The sequence below is a fragment of the Vulpes vulpes genome, chromosome 11, assembly GCF_048418805.1.
Source record: "Vulpes vulpes isolate BD-2025 chromosome 11, VulVul3, whole genome shotgun sequence".
Taxonomy (NCBI): Eukaryota; Metazoa; Chordata; class Mammalia; order Carnivora; family Canidae; genus Vulpes; species Vulpes vulpes.
In genome coordinates this window covers 68,527,518-68,552,459 of record NC_132790.1, presented here as the reverse complement: position 1 = coordinate 68,552,459, position 24,942 = coordinate 68,527,518, and the positions used below count along the sequence as shown (strand labels likewise).

The window sequence follows — 24,942 nt, the reverse complement described above, 5'->3', positions numbered from 1 at the left end:
ACAGTGGATCTCAGTGCATGGTCCTCAGATCAGCAGCATCAAAATTTTTTGATAACTTGATAGAAATGGAGATTCACAAGCCTCATCTCAGATTACTGAATCAGAAACTCAGGGTGGAGGATGCACCTAAAATTTGAGAGCCATTGGTCTACTGACTTGGTGCTGATTTTTGAGGCAGCCATGTCACTCTTCCTCCTCCCCTTTCCCTCATCAACTTTATTTGAGAGATCAGAGGCAACCACTCTTAGACACTGAGGGCAAAGTAGTTCAGGATATCAGGTAGTGGCCAATGGCACCCTGGGTGATAGGATCTCCAGGAAAAAAATGTGAAAGGTAGCAGAGTGTAAAAGCACATTGTGTGCATTCTGTAAATGGTAACTTGTTTTCTTTGATTTGGAGAACCAGAGAACCAGCAAGATGGTGGGAAAAGGAACATTATCTCAGTAGGACAAAGAGCACTGCTCCAGGCAACTGGCAGTGAGAAACTAGCAACTTTGGCGACTACTTTAGTGGTCAAAGAACTGAGCCTACCACAAGCAGTATTTTCTCAGCAAGGATGAAGAAAGATCATGAACTGAACTCACAACCAATTTGGAGCTAATGGGAAAGTTACATAGAATAAGGAAAGAGAACAGACTTATGAAATCTTTGAAGAGGATCACGACTTTAAAAACTGACCAACTGTAGATTTAGAATAAACTATGAAGAAACAGACATTCTCAATAGGATGCAAGGAAGCATGGACTCTGTGGAATAGTAGAGAAAATTATAAAGGGAAAAAAGGCGGGATGCCTGGGGGGCTCAGTGGTTGAGTGTCTGCCTTTGGCTCAGGGCGTGATCCCGGAGTGGCAGGATCGAGTCCCGCATCAGGCTCTCTGCATGGAGCTTGCTTCTCCTCTCTCTTCCTATGTTTCTGCCTCTCTCTCTGTGTCTCTCATGAATAAATAAATAAAATCTTAAAAAAAAAATAAAGGGAGAAAAGCCTCTGATGAAAAGACAAGAGGGTGAAATGAAAAGGGAGAATAATAATATTAAAAAGGATTACAAGTACATTAAAAATTAAATAGTAGAACTAAAGTTACCTTGGAGGCAAAAAAGTGATGATTTAGCATTATAGAAAAATCAATGAAGACACATTCTCCCAGAATGCAGAAATAAAAGGTAAATTTGACAATAATAATAAGAAAGAAGATAATATAAGCAGAAACAGAAGATTCAACAAATGGATAATTTGCGTTCACAAGATGAACATAATAACAATGACAATGATGTAATTGTAATAAGTGAGCTAAGAAGGCTGGTTTAGGCATATGAAAGATTCCGTTATGATTCTGGACAAATAAGTGAAAAGAGATCCATATTCAAACTATCCAGATAATAAGTATTGCATTAAATGACAAGGAAAAACAGTCTTGTGAGTATCTAACCAGGGAGGAGAGAGCTACAAAGGTATAAAAATCAGATGGCCCTACAACTGGATTTGTCTTGTGACCATTTGAATGATGAATGAAGTTTGGAGTTCATGGATGAGGATGCTGTGCGAAAGATGACTGTGGTGTCACTGGAATTAGCTCAACAAGACACATCTAAAAAATAAGTACTGTAAATCTTCTTATGTAACCAAATATTTTTATTAAATTAGTTTTTTGAAAAGCTGAGTACTTCAAAAACAAAAATTTAGTTTAATAAACTTAATATTTTACATACTTATTTATTAATTAGTAATGCATTTAACTGCAAATTAATAAATAACTTAATGTAATAATATTGATTAGAATGTATTACTAGATTGTAGCAATAAAGATTGAGAAGTGCGTGTAGAAGGAGCCCATGGTGGGTGGGTGGTTAAAAGAGTACCTCCACACCTTATAAGCAAATGAAAAAGAGACACTTTTACCCTTGATTCTGAGATGTTGAGGAATGTAGGTCCAAGGATGATCTTAGAAAAAAACTCAAGGTAACTATTAATGAAATTAAAAATAGGCCATGTGCCTTCACAAAAAGCAGAGAAAACAAGAAAAATAGAAACAAAGAAGGTTTAAAAATGAAGCTAAAAACACTAAATAAACTAAATGAATGCATTAAACCATAAATAAAGTGTATTAAAATCTCTGTGAAATTGTTAAAAAAAAAAACCCGGTGTCATTAATATTACATTCTTTCCTGTTTCTGTCACTTGCTGACTTGTTTCTTAGTATTGTTCTGTAACTCCATTAAGCTTCCGTTATCCAATCTGCTAAATGGGAATAATAAAACCTGCGTTGTTCAGAAGACTAAGTCTTTATGTAAACAAGTAAGTAAACAGTATTCACTATTCGGCAACCTGAGGAATTGGTGGACTCTCCAGATTCAGAGCCTGGATTTTGATGTCTGATAGGATTTAATCTGGCTCTGTCACTTACTAATCTTACCAAACTGAGGTAAATTATTGATCTCTCCTAGCCTTGGTTTATTCATCATAAAATGGCGATAAGATAGTACTTATCACATTGGATTGTCATGAAGATTAACTGAAATGCTTGGGACAATGCCTGGGACAGAGTCAACAGCTCTATGATACTGTAATTATTATAGTGAACTAGCAGCTTTAAATTTGAAATGTTAAAATATATATTAATAAAACTAGTATTATTATTAAAAGAGCAATAGTAACAGCTGATTTTTAAAAATCAGACTGGATTAAAAACATAAGCATGCATAAGAGATTACATAAATACGTTTGGCAGTTTCCTGTGATCAAGTACTACATAGCCCTTACTTGATGTAAAAAATTAGTATGGAAAATTTTTATAATATATATCTGGAATATTTACATCCAAGGATTAATAGGAATTAACCTTTAGGACATATGAAATTTTATTCTTTATGTTTTTCTGTTTGCATCCTATAGTAAATGCATATTACTTTTAAATCAGTAAAAACATTTATTTTGAAATGTATGTTTCTGAAAAATATTTGATTACATTGGGAAAAATTCTTTTTTTAAAGAAGATTTTATTTATTTGAGAGAATGCACATGTGTCTGCACAAGTGAGGGGTGTGGGGTGAGAGGTGGGGGTTTGAGGGTGATGAGCAGAAGGAGAAGCAGACTCCCCACTGAGCAGGGAGCCTGCCTAGGGGCTCAAGCTGAGGACTGAGTCAAGGCAGACACTTAACCCACTAAGCCACCCAGGTGCCCTGAAAAATTCTTAATATAATACTGAGAGAAAACAGATGAAAAATTTTATGTGCAACATTTTATAAGCCATGTAAAAATGTTCTTGGAAAAATACTAACAATATTGTTAGCATTGTTGTTTTTGGGTGGTAGGATTATTATTAATTTTTTCTTCATATTTTGTGTTCATTTTTCCAACTTTTCTACAGTACTCAAAATGCTAATATAATTGGAAAGAGAAAAACAAAAGTAATAAGAATAAAATAAGTTCTTTGTAAATAAGCCATTAGCTCAGATGTTGTCAAGTAGAGTTTAATGGAGCTGAAAGGAAGATTGGAGAGCAATGTTCTCAGTGTTTTTTTCTACTAGTAAGGAAGTGAGACCAAGAAACATTTAATGGTTTGCTAGGAGTCATAGTGACTAAAAACAAGGTGGAGAACCCAGACTTGTCTGTATGGCTTTTCTACTGAACTTTATTCCCCTTTCAGGTAGTGCAAATTTTGTGCAAAATTTATATAACATAAACAACTAATTCTAAGAAAGTTACCTGAGCTTCCTCATTTGTTCCCAGCTTCAGGAAATGTTTAATTTCAATACAGAAATGTCTTTTCATCAAAGTGACAATTTTTAGAGAACTGTGGCAAACATAGTATCTGCTCTCGAAAGTGACGGCAGATACCTTGTGTATGTTGGCTTGAAATGATCTATATGTTTTCCTCCTCCTCCATACAAATTTATATTTTATTTTTTTAAAAAAAGATTATTTGGGGCAGCCCCCGTGGCGCAGCGGTTTAGCGCCACCTGCAGCCCAGGGTGTCATCTGGAGACCCTGGATCGAGTCCCAGGTCGGGCTCTCTGCATGGAGCCTGCTTCTCCCTCTGCCTGTGTCTCTGCCTCTCTCTCTCTCTCTCTCTGCATCTCTATGAATAAATAAATAAAATCTTAAAAAAAATTTAAAAAAGATTATTTGTTGGGAGGAGAGAGAGAAAGAGAGAGCGAGCACAGGGAGTGGGGTGGGGAGGGGCAGAGGCAGAGGGAGAAGCAGACTCCCCTCTGAGCTGGGAGCCCCAGGTGGGGCTTGGTCCCAGGACCCCCAAGATCATGACCTGAGCCAAAGGCAGATGCTTAACTGACTGAGGCACCTGGGCACCCCCAAATTTATATTTTCCCCATGTTCTTCTGGACATCTTGATCCATGCAGATGGCTGGAAGTTAGCAAAGTAGGCCCCTGACAGCTTTTAGGTTTTCAGCAGTAGATCCAACTCAATTCCAGGTGGAGGTGCTTTGTTGCCATTGTACCATGAAGAGGCTCTCTGGCTACATGCAGCAGTTCCCAAGGCAAGACCTCAGAAGTTCAGTGCTGAGCTGAAGTTTTCACCACCTGATTAAAATTTCCCCATTTGAGGCAATGTAATAAAAGTAAGGCTATATAGCAAGTTTTTTATGAAGCTAGGTTTATCCACTCTTTTGGTGTTAAAATGTTCTTTGTTGAAATGATGCTGACAGGTTGTGTATATGTGTGTGTATTTAATGTCTTAGAAGAATAAAAAGTTAGTAATCTTATGTTGATCTCAGAATGTTCTTGAGAGTTTACTGGTCTATGAAATTTCAAAGTCTGGGATGTACTGACTTAGTATTAGACATGAGTTTGAGCTTAGAAGAATCAGAGTTGAAATCCTGGGGCTGCCTCATACTTTGAGAACTTTTTAAATTTCTGAGTCTTCCTTTCCTCAGCTGTGAACTAGCAAAGGTAATATTTCCCTCCAGAAGATTAAATATTCTCATAAAATATACAGAGAAATGGCTGGCACAGAGTTTCCTCCAAACACACCTGCTACCACGTAAGGGCCTAAGAGAAGATAGACATGATTTGGACATTGATTGTATAAGATAACTTACAAATCAATACATATTGGTTCCATTTCCATTTCTTCTTACTTGGCACCATATAGCCATTTAAAAAATTTCATTAGATACAGCTGAGCTGTCTTGAAGAAAATGATGGCTTTTACCATTTCTATAATTTTTCTCACTATAATCATGTATCTTTAAAAAATTAGGTCTTAAAGCTTTCATTGTGGGTTTCTAGTAGTCATTTTCTAATAACTTACATTCTGAGAACTTGAGGTTTACTTCAAAAAGATTGTTGTTTAAGTTGTCATCATATTTACTCTGTTACAGCTTGGCTTTCTGGCAAATGTTTCCGGAACAAACAATGGGCGTTACATTGTCCTGATAGGCAAGCATAGAGCAGAAGCTGGCAACAATGTCCATATGTTTGCAGAATGATAGATAATATTAGATAGCACCCAATTTTTCCATCTTATAGCATTACTCATGGTGCTTTAACTTCCTTGTCTCTGACATTGCTTTAGTTCTCTTTCTCAATGCACTATTGAGTCTATGTTAGCTTCTTGCGTGGTTCAGCTGCTGGGATGCTTTGCTGTCTTGACACCACATCATTCTCTCACCTTCTAGGTTTTTGAGATACCTTCCTAAGTCTTCATCAAACTTTTACTCCTAAGAAAGAAACTCTAAAGCCTCATTTATTCAAGAAATAAACCCTGACAGACTGCATGTCAAGTTATGAGGAGGGTTTTTTTTTTTTGCCCATTTTTTTTTTGTCCCAAAGTAAGAAAATTACTTCAACTAGGAGCAAATTCTTTTTTATTTTACTATAGTTCAGAAACGGTCTATGTTTTTGGAGGTTGTTGCTGGTGGTGGCATTATGTTTTTAGTATGATTTATTCCTCATTTTTCCTTATTTATTCTCATTGGGAAAAATTCGTGTGAGAATCAGCATGTACTTGTTTGATATATAAATATAACACAAAGATATATTTATTTAATAACTCCCTTCTATGATATTAGGATAAGGTATCTCTTTAATGAAGTGAGTATTTGTTTAGCAAGTGCTCGTATCTACACTCTGTAGGGCTCCATAGTAGAAAGAGTTGAATTCAGCAGTGTTAACCAATGAGTAATATGGTATGGATGGATACTGTCCTCAAGAAGTCAGAGTTAACAGTAAAGGAGATATTTTTCTTTTTATATTATTCATTAAGACACAAATCGCACATGGTCTTTAACACTAACCAACTGATTGTAAGTGGTAGGCAGTTAATATAGAAGAAACAGTTCTCAGGTGGGGAAGAGTCAACTCTTAACATGCAGTGGGTGTAGGTACAGTAGCTAAGGTCATGAGGTCAAAGAGTACTGACACTGGGAGACAGGTGTACTTGGGAGAATATTTGAGGGTGGTCTTTTAAAAAAGAATATAAGAAAAGACTGAGGAATCAGTTAATCTATTAAGCACCCAGTCAGTATAAGTCAGGCATTCTGTTGCATATTGAGTATATAAGACAAAAATTAAGTTCCATCTCTCATATGCATAGGTGTTTTGAGGTAGAAAGAGATGTATAAAGAAATAGAGAACTATGAGAACTTCTATAGTTGATGTCTTTATTTATACAATTTTCTTATCTAAAAAGCTGGATGCCATGTCCTGGGAAGATTTGATTGAAAAGAATCTTTCCTGACATCCATCTGTTTGGATTCCTTTCCTTCCTTCCTTCCTTCCTTCCTTCCTTCCTTCCTTCCTTCCTTCCTTCCTTTCTTTCTTCCTTTTTTTCCTATTTCTTTCTGGCTTTTGGATTCCTTAAACCTGATACTTTGGGCTTATTTTTGGTTTTATTGTTTGATTTTTTTTTACAAGCCTGATAAATCATGTATTTTCCACTGACATGAGCCTGAAACTATGTCCACAGGTACAGCATGAAATTTAGCAGTTCCTGACATCCAATGGTATGCTCTGATGGAGCCAGTGGACAAAGCCCAGAAAACCAGCAGGCATCCCATAAAACTTCATTCTCTGCCAGGTGGTCTAGTGCTTGCACACTGTAGGTGTTACTAATTCCAGATGCCCAAATTGAAGGAGCAGGACTATATTCTTTGATTCGAAGTTAGGTGGGCAATTTGTTCAATCCCAGGGGCCTTTGGGCCTTGAGATGTAGGCTGAGGGAACCAGTTATTTGAAATGAAGGTGGTTGGCACAGACAGGCTAAGGGCCCAGCAGGGAGGGCAGAGAAGGAGCAGAAAACCTTCCAAGAAGAAGCTGAAAATTGACCTAGTTATTTTGATGGCACGCTCTGTTGCATTTTCCCTTCAGGCCAAGTCCAGACTCCCTGACATGAAATTGAAGCACTCAATGCCAAGGGCTTAAAGTTTGGGGATTTTTCAAGTTTGTTTGTTTTTTGTTTTCTTTCTTTCTTTCTTTCTTTCTTTCTTTCTTTCTTTCTTTCTTTCTTTCTTTCAGAATATTCTGCTCATTTAAGAAATGTCTGTCTTTACGTTGAAATAGCAATGGTAATTAGGATTATTTGTGTCGAGTCAACAAGTCTAGAGAAGTGGACAAGCAGAGGGTGAGAGGCAAGGCCATCTGGCTTCTGTGCACGGCTCCCTTCAGGATCCGGAGAGCCTATGGGGACATATGGGAAAGAGCGTGGGTAGAATGTGGGGGCTGAAGAAATGGAGGCAGGTGTAGTTATTCTCTTGGGATCTCTGCCAAAAGCACACCCCCCTTCCCCTCTAGTGATGAGGACTGTTTTTTTTCCTATTTCCATTTTTCTTTGGGGCCTTTTCTTGGGCTTGTAGGCCAAACTATAGTGCAAGGTTTATCAACAGTAGCACTATGGACATTTTGGATCAGATAATTCTATATAGGGATGGTAGGGGGCTGTTCTGTGCACTGTAGCATGTTCAATGGCATCTCTGACCTCTACCCACTAGATGAGGAGCCCCTGTTCCTTCTAACCTCCCCTCCTCTGATTTATGATAACCAAAAATGTCTCCAGACATTAACACATTTTTTTTCTGAGGGGGCAAAATTAACGCATTTTGAGAACCACTGCTAAAGAGCTATGAAGCAAATCATCCCTTTCAAAGACTGAACATGGAGCATTGTTACCCTGCTGTCTGAAGCACAAAACCTTCCACATTCTTTCATCAGACTCTTAATGTCATCTATATGCAGAAATGCTCAGAAAGTAGAAATGTTCCAAGGACCCTTTATTATTTAGTATTGTTACTAAAGTCTCAAGAAATATACACACTTAATTTGGAGGTGACATTCTTAATAGCTTACTAATTCTGAATAATGTACCACATTATTTTGATCCTATAGAATCAAAAAGAAATAAAAGAAAATGAGACTAGAAAGTCAGGTTGGTGCTGGTCTCTGAAGGGTCTTAGCTCTTAGCCTAAGAGTTAGGACTTTATCCTGTAGACAAAGGGAGACAAATCAAAGGATTCCTTAAATCTTTTGCTGCCATTACTCTGCATCAACTTTTCACTTTGGCTAAATGAATCTCCTTAAAGATATTTGACTAAGCCGTGTCTACATCTACTTTGTAGAGATTTACAAACCTCTTTGGTTCACTGCTCAAATGCCTTGATGCTTTTGCCTCAGTAGTTGCTTTAAATCCTTCTTCAGATACAACAAAGAAGTTTAACTGAAAAGGATGACACTTTTCAAGGCCTGGGGCAAGATCCGTGGAGAACAGTGGACAGGCGAGCTATTCAGAGATTACAAAATCAGAGCCAGATGAAGAAATATTCCCCACTCCAGAGTCTTGGCCGCTCACTACATCTTCCTGGCTGGATTTCAGTCTCGCAGTGGACCAGAGACTGCTGTGTGCTCCCATCCTTCCTCTTTGCAAATGAAAAGGTTTATTTCTGAATGAATTATTTATTGCAATTTTGTCATTCTTGATTAACTGTTGTCTCTTAGATGTATGGTAACATGGATAATTTGTCCTTTTACTACCTGGGTCTCTGGATCAAGAAGAGGTGCCACATCTGGAAATCAGGTATCAGTTAGAGATTCTCGACTTTGGGGTTGATATCTTTCTTTCCTCTGTCCCTCTTTTTCTTCTCTTCTTCTCTCCCTTTCTACATCCTTCCCTCCTTCTTTCCTTCCTTCCTTCTTTCCTTCCTTCCTTGTATTTACTTCTCTATCCCCTTCCCTTTTCCTTCCTCTCTCTCTCTTCCCACTCATTCTCCCTATTTCTTTGTATTTTCTTTCCTCTTACTTTTATTTATTGATCTCTAGTCTGCTAATATGATTCTCATGATGCTTCATCTAGCTCCTAGTGTGTGCCATAACCAGAATTACTCTTTAGTTATAGTATTGATGAATTCTTGTTGACATTATTATTATTATTATTATTATTTTGGATCATAAACACACTTATTTTTCCTGAACCAGATTTTTAAACTTTGGTATTGTGTCTCAACTACTTTTCTCTGGCTTGAGATTTTGGGAGTTGGGACATGAAAAGAATCATTTATAGAAAACTAGGTTTTGGTCTCCTGATAATTCTGTTAAATATGCATATCACCCCTGGGGGATGCATACACAGAATCATTTTCCACATTCAGCTTGCAGCCATTTCTACTTTTGCATTTTGTGCCATTAAATCAAGAACTTTTCTAATTGATTTCTGCTGATGAATTTTTTGAGGGAAGTTGGGTTCTATTGTTTGTTGTTCATCTCATTCATATTAGAGATGGAGCCTAAGTGATTTAGATCATGTCATCATCTTTACTGAGAAGTTCAAAGCCAGCTTTTAAAATGGCCTCATTTGTTATTTTAATTAAATTTTTGAATTGAAGTGTAACATACATTTAGAAGCTTATAAGTGTATAGCTCAATGAATTTTCACAACATGAACACATTTACCAGATCAAGAAGCAGGATGTTGGAGCACTCCCAAATTTCATGGCCCCTCTGGTCAGTACCCACTTTCAAGAGAACTGACTTACAACATCATTGATTTCTTTAGCCTATTTTGAAATTTATAGGAATACAGATCATGCTGTATATTTTCTTTTGTTTCTGAAATTTTCCCAACGTTAAGTTGTGAAATTCATGCATGTTGTTGTGTGTGTGTGGTATGTTTTAAAGATGATTAAAATTCCATCCAGATCCTTCAAAAAGTATCATTGATAATAAACATTTCCTGAAAAAAATATGACGTTAAATATTGGTGATAGAAAAAAGGTGTAGGGGCGCATGCGTGGCTCATTCAGTTAAGCATCTGCCTTCCGCTCATGTCATGATCCATGGTCCTGATATCAAGCCCCATGTCAGGCTCCCTGCTCCGAGGGGAGTCTGCTTCTCTCTTTCCCTCTGCCCCTCCCCCTGCTCATGCTCTCTCTCTTGCTCTCAAATAAATAAAAATATTTTAAAAAAGGTGTAAAATGATGAGTGTCAACCTTGACTTCATCTTTGAAAGCTCCAGGAAGCTTAAAAAATGTGGAAGCTCATCCCCCTTCCCCGAACCCCTGAAGTACTGGTTTAGTTGGACTGTGTCCTCGACATGTTGATTTTCAGACCTTCCCAGGTGAGTCTCATTTGCAGCAAAGTTTGAGAAACACTAGTATGAAACACCATTACTGTCCTTGGAGGCATGTAGTCTGAGGAGGCAGGGTTTCATGTAAAAAGATAAGTAAGGTTCTACAGAACATCCAGTGCAGAGATGAACAGTATTAAATGTGAACCAGATAGGGAAAGGCACATGGTGGTTTCCTTTATTTTGATTTTTCTTTTCCATAAAATTATAGCCTGTATTATATGGTGTATTTCTTAATTACAACATTTCTGTTGTTACAAAGCATACATATTTTTATGATTTAGCATTTTTAGAATTGAAATACATCTTTTTTCTCTAAGAATTTATCTAAGAAATTGATGTGAGCTAAATTGATGTAAGATAATTAGTGACATCTCAGAATGGAAGACACAGCATAAGCTGTTTTCACTTGTTGTTGTTGTATGGGATGTGTTACTTTCATCCTGTTTGTTGGAATATAAGATCATTGAGGACAAGGATCAAGTGTTTTGCTATTTTTCTCTTCCCCCAAACATCTAGGACAATGCCAACATTTAAGCTCAACAAATACTTGCATATGATTGGACACTCTTTTCTACTTTTTATTACTCAACAGATAGAGATCCATGAGGCTGGGAAAGATTTATAATCCATTTGCAAAATTCTAGAGAGAGGATTGTAGGGCTTTCCACAATATACTTTTTTGTTGTTGTTGTTACGTAAATTAATCCATTTATTATAGCTTAGCAGTGTTTCAAATGGTGGGGCTTCTACTGGTCTTTCAACTCCTTCAGTCTTCTGATGGCCGACTTTCCTGTGATGGTAGAAGAGGCGATGGTGATGTAGGTATAGGCGACACCAGCTATAGTGTATATGCAGGATGCGCGGTGCCAGATCCCCACAGCGCATCTTTTCATCTTGGTTTTGCCACAGAAGGAGCAAGTGTACTTGGCTGTGCTGGCTTATTTCAATCTTCTTCACCATTTTCCTGTGTGAGGCACATAATGGGTCTGCATTTACCTACAATTCCAACCTTCTTGGTGCTTTTGGCCATGTCACCACAAACTACATATGAGCCCAGAGAGCACGATATACATTTTAATCCATGTTAGTGTTTAATACCTTGGAACTTGTGCACAATTAAACTAAATCATTTTAAGCTTTCATTACAAGATGTTTCTTGTGTTCTGTTGTTTTTCAGGGTGGAGTAGGAAGCATCTAGATTACCTTTTCCCATAAAACTACCATATATATTGTTGGAGCATATAAATATAGCTGCAGCACAGCATGTTGTTGGCCTGAAGGATTAGGATTTTTATAAATCCTCTTTATTTAGTATGCTTTATAGCTGGAACCCACTAAATCAAGTGCTGCTCTTTCCCTTAACACATTTCTTATGAGTACTACTAGCACAGAATTATATTAATAAATTTAATCAACAAAGCTCTCAATATTCCACATTCAATCAGTGGCTGGTGCATGAACCTGATAAATCCTCTTTCTTCATCGTGCATGCCACCAAGTTGTTGCTTTCTGATTATTATTTGTTTTATTTAAGATGGTTAAAGAAATGGGAAGTTCTCCCATTAAGTCTTCCTCAACTCTGTGACCTGCTTTTTTAACACTCACCCTGAACAGATCCCACTTCCTTAGATTCTATGGGGGCATTTCTCACCTGATAATTTAGGCTATGGGAGCCAGGCCTGCTATACAGAACTAGGAGGATACATGCTAAATTTCCCTGTGGCATCATACGTGGGGGGTTGGGAGACTTCTTTTCCTTTAGTGTTGTCGTATCTTTTTCTTTTTCCGTCTATAACATTTTATTTGCTGGCCAGAGGTAATATCTAGTTGCTCTCCAAGTCTCTCACTCTCTTTCCCCAGGTATCCCCTAAAGTCCAATTGCATAAATACAAGACTCATAGTTTATTCTGTTTTCCATCTGGGTTCATGACCCAGGCTGCATATTAGGATTATCTATGGATCTTGAAAATGCAGGTAGTTAGGATCTACCCAGGAAATGCTAAATCAAAACATTTGGGTATTTGGCTCAGGCATCTGTGTTTTTAAAGACATGTCATAGGTGATCCTTGTATACAAGCCCCTTTGAAGGGCACTGTCTGAGACAACCTGAAAACGTATTTTTCAATGAAGCTTTATGTACATTGTACAGATGGTCCTGGATTTACGATTTTTCAACTTTACCATGGTGTGAAAGCAATAGGCATTCAATAGAAACCATACTTCAGATTTTGAATTTTGATCTTTCCCCGGGCTGGGACTATGCAGCTCATCCTCTCTTGTGCTGATGAGCAATGGCAGCCACAGCTGCCAGTCAGCCCCAGTCATGAGGGTAAATGACTGATACACCGACAACCACTCTAGACCCATGCAGCCATTCTTGGTTTCACTTTCAGTACAATCTTCAGCCAGTTAAATGAGATATTCAACACTTTATTATCAGATAGACTTCGTGTTGGATGGTTTTGCCCAACTGTAGGCTAATGTAAGTATTCTGAGCATGTTTGAGGCAGACGAGGCTAAGCTAGGATGTTCAGGAGGTTAGGTGTATTATGTGTATTTTCAACTTATGATGTGTGTATTGTGATATAACCCCATCATAAGTTGAGGAAGACCTGTACTTCATAGGCCTTCACTTCAGACCAGTGTTGTTCATTCCTTTGCTCTATAAAATAAAGATTTTAAGTGTTAGCCTTTGCTCAAGTTTTTACTTTCTAACACATGAATTTTATTTTGCGTTTTCTTTTCCCAAGTTGCTTTCTTTCTGAACCAAGAGCTGTTCATTTTCTGGTGAGAGTTTAATCTGATCTGTATACAATGAGATGATTCCTACAAATACAAAGATTCTAAGATGAAAGTAATGTCCCCCCGCCCCCCCCCCCCCCCCATAAATAGCAGGCTTTAAAAAGGCAGTTTCTTGGGATTCTTGCTGTCACCTTCTCCCAGTTCCCTCTTCTCTCTTCTCACTCATGCTATTTTTCTCGACCAATTCACAGTGCATTGTTTAAGCAATCTGAAATGTCATCCCTCAAAGTCTTTACTGACTGTAGCAGGGTTGGCTTTGCTAGTATCTCCCTGACATTCACCTTTCCAGTTCCTGCAGATGGCATCCTATTGCAAGCATAGTTCATCCTCTGCCTAAGGGCTTCTTCCCTCTCCTCTACAAGGTAGGCTGAAAGTGCTGGGGAATTAACACCTCCCCCCTTCCTCAGCCAAAGATGGATGGGTGCGGAGTGAGACAACTTTGTATATTTCATGATGTCTCCTGAGTTCTTAAGCAGGAAAGATCAAGTCAGTTGCCCTCAATGGTCAGCTTTGAGAGTGCCTTTCCGTTACTCATACTTCCTGATTTATGTAGTGTGCTTCCTGGGATTGCTGTTCAAATAAACTCCTTGCACTCAAAACTTTGTCTCTAGTTATATTTTTCAAGAAACCATTTAAGACACTGGCCATTTTCAGGATATCTGGGTGGCTTGGTGGTTGAGCATCTGCCTTCAGCTCAGGGTGTGATCCCAGTGTCCTGGAATCAAGTCCCACATCGGGCTCCCTACAGGGAGCCTGCACCTCCCTCTGCATATGTCTCTGCTTCTCTCTCTGTGTCTTTCATGAATAAATAAATAAAATCTTAAAAAAAAAGGTCACTGACCATTTTCTGTTCTCTGGCAATTCAATTGAGTAACTTGATTCTCTGTGGTTTCTTATATGTGCATCTGTTTTCCCAATCTGATCATGATGACATTCAGAGCTGGAACTGAGGCATATGACTCCTAAGAGTCAATCTGCAGAGTTTTGCACATTGCTGAGCCCTAGACTTACCTCTAAGTGTGAAGTAGGGGCAAAAGTACAGACTGGGCATATATCATCATTAAGCTCTTGATAAATGGATCCTGAAAAGAAAGCCAGAATAGGAAATAAAATCCTTTGGGGATTGTTTTTAAAAAAATGTATTGAAGACTTTGAGGAGAAATAGTTCTGGCAGGTCTTAACATCATTCCATAAGAGCCGGGGGTAGGATGGAGGGGGAAGAAACAGGAAGGAAGAGGATGTAGGGGCAGAGGAGGAAGGCATCCTTTGCTATGCATTTCAAAGTCATCTGTATTATATTTCATGAAGAAAGAGCTCATCTGAGTACAACAAAAAGGAAATGTTTTTATAATTCCAAAACAGGAATATGTGAAAAATTGCTCTGAGGTTTCAAAGGAAAGGAAATGTGCTTTCATCCTAGTCTTAAGTGCAAGCCCAAAAATTACTTAGAAAATGGAGTAATTTTCAGAAAGTTGCAGTATATATTACAGAGAGATCAATTAATGTGACCTCTTTAGGAGGGTGCTCTCAGGAAAGCATTCTAATTTGGCTTGTTCTACTGGTAAAAAGAAAAAAAATAGACATTGTTTAGAGTAGACTGACAGTTATCATACCTGGTTTGTCCAAGGATATTATGATAAGGATGGGCAACCTACCTTATGTGCCAGTATCAGCATATTGAACAAAGTTTTATCGGCAGGCTGCCTTATTGTGGTCACTAATAATTTCTTCAGTATTTTGAAGATATGCTCCCACCATTTAAATTAATTTTGTAGTTGGGTATGAACAAATTCCACATCCTTCATAGCCCATCTTTAAGAAAAAGATTAACATCTTGTCACATGATTTTGTCCCTATTTTTCACAAGGCATGTTTATATACAATAAAATTCCCCACTTGTAAATGTACAATTAAATGTTTTTTAAAAGTAAATTTATAGAATTATGTAATCATCATTATAGTACAAATTTGGAACATGTCCATAACTCCAGGAAATTCTGTGAAGCTTATGTGCAGTCATTCTTTGTGATCACTCCTAGCTCTAGGCAACTACTAATCTGCTTCCTGTCTCTAGAAATATGTATTTTCTGATCATTTCATAAAAATGGAATCATATATCTTTCTCTGATTTATTTCACTTAGCATAATAACCTTTAGATTCATTCATGCTGTTGCAAATGGCAGGATATCATTCTTTTTTATGGTTGTGTAATATTCTATAAAATTCCATATATATATCTTTATATATATATACGGAATATATATATCTTATTTATACATTCATTTATTGATAGACACTTAGGTTGTTTTCGTATCTTGGCTATTATAAATAATACTCTGATGAATATGGAGTGTTTGTAACTTTTTGGATTAGTGTTTTCATTTTATTTGGATAAATACCCAGTAGTGGAATTACTGAGTCATATGACATTTCTATTTTTTAATTTTTCAAGGAAATTCCATACTGTTTTCCAAAATGGCTACAGCAATTTACATTCCCACCAACAGTGCATGAGACTTAATCTGCATATCCTTGCCAATCTTGTTATTTCTTGCATTTTTGTACTAGATATTCTGACCTGTGTAAGGTGACATCTCATTGTGGTTTTGATTTGTATCTGCCTGATGATTGGTGTTGTTGATAATCTTTTCATTTGTGTTGGACAACTCTACGTCTTCATTGGTAAAATGTCTATTCATTTCCTCTGCCCATTTTTTAAATTGGGTTATTTGCTCCTTTGGGTGTTGAATTGTATGAGTTCTGTATATAGTTTGGATACTAAGCTCTTATTTGATTTATCATTTGTAAATATCTTCTCTCATACAGTAGGTTGTCTTTTTCATTCATGGATGGTTTCCTTTGCTGTGCAAACATTTTCTATTTTGTTTCAGTTTCAATAATTTATTTTTGCTTTTGTTGTCCTTGCTGTAGGAAATGTATCTAGAAAAATGTTGCTATAGCTGATACCATATGATTTCATTTACATGTGATTCTAAGAAACAAAACAAATGAATAAATAAGCAAACATAAAGCAGAGTCAGACCTATAAAAGGAGAGAACAAATTGATGGTTGCTAGGGGATAGGGGGATGGGCAAAATGGGTGAAAAGGAGTGGAGATACAGGCTTCCAGTTATGGAATGAATAAATCACAGGAATAAAAGGTACAGCCATAGGAAATATAGTCAGTGGTATTGTAATAGCACTGTATGGTGAGAGATGGCATCTACACTTGTGGTGAACTTATGTAGATGTTGAATCATTATGTTGCACACCTGAAACTAATGTAACATTGTGTGTCAACTATAGTCATTAAAAAAAAAAAAAAGGAATCACATACAATATGTATTCTTTTGCATTTGGCTTCTTTCACTTAGTATGTTTTTTTTCCCTTTTTTTCCTATTTTCTAGTTTATTGAACTTTGCTTTTATCTTTTTTTTTAGCTTAAGTGAGGTATGATTGACAAAATTGTATATATTTAAGATGTACAGTGTGATGTTTTGATATACTAATACATTGTGAAATGATTGCTACAATTAAACTAATTGACACATCCATCACTTCACATGGTTACCGTGTGTGTGTGTGTGTGTGTGTGTGTGTGTGTGGTGAGAACATTTGGGATATATTATCTTAGCAAATTTTAAGTATGTAATACATTATTAACTATATCTGCTATATTTTCTTTATTCATTTATTTGTGGATGGACACTTAATGTTTCCATATCTTGCCTACTGTGAATAATGCTGAAATAAACATGGGAGTACAGATATCTCTTTGAGATAGTGGTTTTATTTTCTTTGGATATATACATCAAAGTAAGATTTTTGGATCATGTGGTTGTCTACTTTTAATTTTCTAAGAACCTTCATATTGTTTTTCATAGTGGGTGCACTGATAGACATTCCCTCCACAGTATATCAGGGTTCCCATTTTGCATATCCTCACCAATACTTGTTATTTCTTGTCTCTTTGATAATAGCCATCCTAACCGGTATGAAGTGTTATCTCATTGTGATTTTGATTGCATTTCCCTGATGATTTAGAAATGTTGAGCATCTTTTTGTGTATATGTTGGCTTTTTTGTGTATATGTTGTATATATGTATATGTCTTCTTTGAAGACATATATACTTTATTGTATATATATACTTTATTGTATATATATATACTTTACAGTGTGTCTGTATATATATAATTTATTGTATATATTTATATATATGTAAACTTTATTATTTTTATGGTGTATCTATGTTGTAGAGTGGATCAGGACATTTTTACTGATGAATAGCATTCCAGTATGTGAATATGTTACATTTTATTTATCCATTCATTAGTTAATGGACATTTGGATGGTTTTCAGTTTTAATACTACTATCAATGTTCATTTACAAATCTTCATGTGTGTGTGGTATTCACTTAATTTGGGTGGGTTTTTAGAAGTGGGATTGCTGGATTATATAGTGAATTTGTGTTTAACTTCATAAGAAACTGCCAAACTGTATGCCACAAGGCTGCATCATTTTACCTTTCCACCAGCAATGAATGAGGGCTTCAGTTCCTCCAGATTTTTGTCAATATTTTAGATTATCTTTTTGATTACAGTCATTCTAGTAGGCGCGTAGTAGTATCATATTGTGGTTTTAATTTTCATTTCTCTAATGTCTAATTTGCATGAATCATTAATGCATTGCTCATTTGCATTCATATGTCTTTTTTGTGATTTATCTATTCAAGTCTTCTGCCTATTTAAAGATTGGGTTGTTTGTCTTATAATTCTTGAATTACGAGTTTTCTTTTTGTATATTTTGGGTACATTTTTCAGGTGTATGATTTGCAAATATTTTCTCCCATTCTTTTGGCTTTTCACTTTCTAGTTGATGTTCTTTTTGTGCAAAAAAATTATATTTATCTCTCTTGGCTTAAAAATCCTGTATTATTTTCTTTGTCTTTTCCCAATCTTAGAGGAAAACCACTCAGCCTTTCACCAGTAAATATGATGTTATTTGTAGGCTTTTCTTAGATGCCCTTTATGAAGTTCAAGAAGTGCTCTCCTGGTCCCAGTGCACTGAAATTTTTAAAAATCAGGAATGGGTGTTGACTTTTATCATAAGATAATCATGGGGTTTTTATCCTTTACTAATAGAGTGTGTCACTTTAACAATTTTTAGAGGTTAACCTCGCTTCCTGGAATAAATATTGTTTGGTCATGGTCTATAATGAATTTTTTTCAAAGATTTTATTTATTTATTTTAGAGAGAGAGAGAGAGAGAGCAGGGGGAGGGGCCAAGGGAGAGGGAGAGAGAATCTTAAGCAGACTCCTTGCTGAGCTTGGAACCTGATGCAGGGCTTGATCCCAGGACCCTGAGATCATGACCTGAGTTGAAATCAAGAGTCAGATGCCCAACTGATGAGCCACCCAGTTGCTCCTATAATCATTTTTATATGTTGCTGAATTTAGCTTGCTATTATTATACTAATGATACTTGCATTTATGTTCATGAGGAATATTAACTTATGGATTATTCTCTTAAGATATCTTGTCTCATGTTGGCCTCATAGAATGAGCTGAAAATTGTTTCCTCTATTTTCTGGAGGAGTATATGAAATATTAGTATTATTTCTTTCTTGCATATTTGATAGAATTCACCAGTGAAACCTTCTGACCCTGAGTTTTATTTTGTAGTAATTTCTCTGAAATTACTAATTCAGTTTCTTTACTTCTAAGTCAATTAAGATTGTATATTTCTTCTTGAATCAGTTTTGGTTATTGTGGTTTTTTAGGAAAATATCCATTTCATTAAAGTTATATGGTTTGTTGGTATAACATTGTTTATAACATTACCATATAATCCTATCAATTTCTGTAGAATAAGAAATCATTCCTAATTTTGATAGGTTGTATTTCTTCTCTCCTTTGGCTAGTTTAGATAAGGGTTTGTCAGTCTTTTCAAAAAACAAACTTTTGGTTTCATTGATGTTCTCTATTATTTTGTTTTCTTTCTCATTGGTTTCCATTATAATCATTACTGTATCTTTTATTTACTTGCATTAGTTTGGTTTGCTCTTCTGTTTATAGTTTATTAAAGTGGGCTAATATCTTTTTTTAAAGATTTTATTTATTTATTCATGAGAGACAGAGAGAGAGAGAGAGAGAGAGAGAGAGGCAGAAGGAGGCTCCATGCAGGGAGCCTGAAGTGGAACTCGATCCCAGGTCTCCAGGATCAGGCCCTGGGCCAAAGGCAGCACTAAACCGCTGCCCTCTTTTTCTTTGATAAGCACTTTAAGATATAAATTTCCCTCAAAACACTACATTAGCTGCATTCTGTAAATTTAGTATACTATATTTTTGTTTTCATTCATTATTTTATTTTTAGGGTATTTTACATTATTTTTGGCTCATGATTCATCTAGAAGTATTTTGTTTAATTTCCAAACATTTTGAGTTTTCCTATATTTCTTTCCATTATAGACCTTTAAGGTAATCGTATTATGATGAGAGGACACCATAATAGGATTTCAGTCCTTTGAAATTTATTAAGACTATTTTTTTAAATGACATAGATAGGGAGACTATTCCATACAGGCTTGTTCAAATGTTTTGCTCTCTCTCTCTCTCTCTCTCTCTTTTTTTTTTTTTTGGTTATTGCATTGTGTGCCAGTTTCAGACTGACAAGAAAAAGTACATTCTCCATTAGGGTAGAACACATAAAAGAAGTATTTATAAAGATGTGGATATGGTAAAGATAAACCAATGAAAGATGGCATAGCATCCTAGGACTAACAATAGTTAAAATGTTAAGAGTCATGTACTTGAAGGGGTAAGGAATGGAAGTAATTACTGGAATCTGGAGTGAGAACTATAATGTAGGAAAGGGCTACATACAGGGGCTGGGCTTTTGATAAAGACAGCTAAATTGCAACAACCCACCAGATAAGTGCTGGAAGAAAAAAACCCTAGACTTTACTCGTCTTCCCTTCTAATTCTCTGCCACTGTCTCCTGTTGGTCAAACTTAATGGGAAGCCAGAGGGCAAGGGATCCCATTAATGTCTCTCCTGTAGTACATAATGGGTGGAGAAGAGTAAAGAGTAGATTTGAGAGGGCACAGAGTAAATATCCAGCGTTTGCTCCTAAGCACCTACCACTATTCTTCGAGTAAAAAAAAGTATATTTCTTATATGGGGGCACACAAAATGCCATCAGATACATATTATCACAAGATAATGTTAGATAAGGTGCGCTTCCACCTAAAATGTAAAGTATTAGCCATTACCAATACTTTATGTAAGGTAGCAGGGAATGAACATAAACACTGTTGCCAAATCTCCTGTATCTGGTCATGAGGTATAATTTGATGATCATAGCTTTCATTTTCTATAACTCATTTCGTGTTCTCCTAATCCTCCGCCAGTACCTTGGCTAGCCTCTGTTCTTTCCTAGAGGGTGATCAAACTTTTGTTCCTGAAGGATTTGAGTCCTTGGTACTTCTATTTTTATTTGGGTGCTAAAGTTTTCTATTAAGATGGAACATTGGTTGAAAGAATACTAAGGGGCATCCTAAGGAATCATCTGGGTTCCAAACATATTCCCCTTTGCTTCATTATGTAGTGACACCTCAACTTCACCTTAGTAATTGGAACTGACCATAGAACATGACCCCTTTTTCTGCCAGTTGGTTCAGACTATTCAGCTTTTCAGTACTGGGGGGTGTTAATAGAAAAACCTCCCAGAATATGAATAAAAATAGTAAAGTACTATTGTAAGTTGGCTTTATGACAGTTTCCATTAATAAGAGAGTCCAGAGAAGAAAAACCATAAAATTCTTGGTAAGCCTTTGTGAGATACCTCTTGAAACTACATGACACTCTTAGAGGGAGTTCTGCAGGAGTGTGCAATACTGCATTAGGTGAGTGAGAGAAAGACCCAAGGAAATTAATTTCATTATTATTACTGTGAACCGCACTTACACCAGCAGTATGGTAAAATCTTGGCAATCTAAGTGTAAAGTAACTTAAGATACAGGAAATCAGGGATACCTGGGTGGCTCAGTGGTTGAACGTCTGCCTTTGGCTCAGGACATGATCCTGGGATCCCGGATCAAGTCCTGCATCAGGCTCCTCATAGGGAGCCTAGTTCTCTATCTGCCTGTGTCTCTCTCATGAATAAATAAATAAAATCTTAAAAAAAAGATACAGGAAATAATTCTGTTGTATCTTCTAATTTATAAATTAAAAGAGAGTTAGGTAGGAGTGGCAATGAGTTAATAAATATGCTGTCAGAAAGAAACTAATTATGGAATTAATGTTGTATGAAGTTAGACATTCAATTCAGAGCACACTGCCAATTTATGATGCTGAAGACCCACCTGGAATAGGTATTCAATTTCTTGGCCCTCAGATTTGACTCTTCTTGACTGAACTCATTATGTCATGCAAGTGCAGGTGTAAAATCAAGGGATACCATACCACCACAATACTACTTTAGAGCATGACTTTAAAAAATGTACTAACCTCCAGTTCCATCCACACTGATGTCAATGGTAGGTATTCATCTGAAACTAATGATGTATTATATGTTAGCAAATTGAATTTAAATAAAATAAAAAAAGAAAAAAATGTACTAACCAATGCTACTGCGTGGGACAGATTTAATAAATTTTCAGTGGTCGTTTTCAGCTCCTCCTGCTTTATCATTGTTAGAATGAATTGTTGGTTGCTTGTTATTTAGCATGTATTAAATTAGCTGTGGGCCTATCCTTTTATTGTTAAAGAGAGATTAAAATTCTGGTCTTGGTGCTATATATCCTGAGTTTGATTGGATAAAATTTGAATGATGATACAACATTTCAATTAGTAATTGCCCAATCTTCATGCAGCATGAATACTGTTAATGGCAGCTAACGTCTGTGAATTTCCCTGGCTTTGTTTTTGACTTGACAGGCAGATTTTTCTATACTGAATACTCAAAGTCTGCCATTTAGTTGGTGGATTGGGTTATGGTCACCATACATTTAAGTGGTAGTTGCTTGGATGTAGCTGAAGCAGGCTTGAATAATTTTAACAAAGCTGTATGTCACCCAGAACTAATTCTGTGTTTCTTAGAACAAAACACAGATTCCTTATTTTCTTCTTGATCCCTATGTTATTGGTCATGCTGCTCCTGCCATACTGTCATCCTGCATTCATTTTGAGGAGTTTTAGCACCTGAATAAGTTGAAAGTAATTGTATATGAATGTTACTGGGGTAACATGTAATTTCCTTCTGAATTATTCATATAAAAACCTATTTCTGTAGCACTCACTGGTGCTGTATAAAATATTACACGGTGTGTATAAAATGTCTTTAGCATATTTTATTTCTACGAACTATTTAGAAGGTATTTGGCAAGAATAAAAATCCCATCATAAACCAAACAAAAACTTCGTTATTCTTGTATAATGATTTTTCACTCTCAAAAATATTAGTCATCTGAACAATAGCACATCTATTTTTCATGCTTCTTTCATAATTTTTCCATTTTAAGTCATTATTAAAAAGTGTTAAAACCAAATTTATTTTCTTTCCACCTACTTTTTCCTCAATAAATTATTGAAAGATTATTGCTGCTGCTTCCAACTGAGACACAAGATTTATTATTGAATTTCTTATGAATACTGTGTTAGACATATAGAGTAGGATGATCCATGTGATTTTATTGACTTCATTTAATTGTAAGAGGACCACAAGATTGCATCTATTTTCTCTGAATTACCTTTGCTATTCTTGGGATATAATAGGAGGAACATGACTCTTGAGTCAAGAATTGTGAGTTTGGATTTAGGATCTACCCTTTACTGGCTTTATATCCTGAAGTCCCAGTATTTCATTTGCTCTTAACACTCAATGCCAGTTTTTACTGCCCCTTTTGGACAAAAAGCCATAGGGCCAATAGTAGAGGAGGTGGAATAAGAGAAGCAGTTGGCAGGAAAGAGCACATCTACTTCCAGTGCCTTGTGCCGAGATTCTCTGTTCCAGACCCTGGTGTGGCCAGCTGAATTTGCTGGGAGCCTAAATTCACTGACTGCTTCAGCTGTATGAGTGCAAGGCTAAGAGGAAGAAGAAAAGAGAAGAATTTATGATCTCATGTAGCAACCTGCAATTCCATTTTTAACCATTTCGAAAAATCTCACATGGATGCTTCAGAATCTAACCAATTAAGATTGGTATTCCTCTTTGGTTGGATGTCATTTCTTTCTTTCTTTCTTTCTTTCTTTCTTTCTTTCTTTCTTTCTTTCTTTCTTCTTCTTTTTTTTTTTTTTGATGTCCTTTCTTACCTTGACTATGACCTTTGAGATAGAGATGGGGTGGGAAGTTGTGGTAGAGTGGTAGTGAGAAGCTTTGAATTCCTCTGGGAGCCAATTTCTATTTTGCAGAGATATGACATCTGGGCAATATTACTTTCATTATTAGAATATTAAAATTTATATTTTTATTACAAGAAAGCAGAATTTCTTTCTTTGAAATAGGGCAACTAATTTTTAAATAATTTTATAATGGTCTTGCTGGAAGGGAAATTAAGAATTTATTTAGTCCATCCATATATCTATTTTTTATGTACCAGCTAATTAAGTCCAGAATATTCAAGTGGTTTGTCAAATATTACATAGCTACCTGCTGATTCTGATATTTGCATGTAAAACCATTGTTGTAACTCTTTAAAAATTATAACACCATTTAGCAACTCAATATTCAAATATCAAATATCAAGAATAAAATGTAATGTTTAGTTGTAACATATGTTAAATGAAAAACTACGTAAGAAAATATGGTTAAGCACGTTTATGGTTTTAGGCTTTTGATATCATTTGTGATTTTCTTCTTCCTTTATAGACAAGTAATATAGTGTTCGTTAAGTCTAATGGATAGTTAGTCCTGGAAGCCCAGTGCAGTTCTGTGGGCACAAACTAGCTTGTGCTTCTGAAGCTATTACATTGTACTTCAGTTACAGATATGTATTGAAGTGACATCATTGGTGAAAAAAAAAACAACAGAGTGAGAAGTGGTGTATTTTTTAGGCAGTGTGAGTGAAGGTAAAGTATTGTAATAGCTTGAAGTGAGTCTACTGGTAACCCATTACCTTTTATTTTATTATACTTTATTATGTTTTATTTTTATCAAAGTTATAAATGTACATAAAGAGTCTGTTATATAATGTTTGTTAAGGCAGTTTTTCTTATGCTTATTTCCCCATTTCTGATTTTCCAGAAACAACCACTTTCATCTCTTTTAACTGAGATGTGTAAGATTTTACATGTTAAGTATGTGTATATGTGTATATATGTGTGTTATTTACCTCAGTAGCAATAGATATTTTGCTTTTATGGCTTTTATTTTATTTTCTTCATTTGAACAACACCCATAGCCTTATTTCAGAAGATGAATATTTAGTTCTTTATCCTTCACCTGCCCCACGACTCACATGCACACTTTTATTTTAAATTAATTCCTAACAAAAGTGGTTAAAAATGGACAGATTAATTCTTCAGAATTTTAATTTTAAACTGTAATAAGGAGCACATAACATTGAG

At 36.0% G+C, this 24,942-nt stretch overlaps 1 pseudogene; it reads right to left on the bottom strand.

Moving 5' to 3' along the window:
• Window positions 1-11,317: 11,317 nt before the first annotated feature.
• On the bottom strand, window positions 11,318-11,601 carry LOC112925569 (large ribosomal subunit protein eL43-like; annotated as a pseudogene).
• Window positions 11,602-24,942: the final 13,341 nt, after the last annotated feature.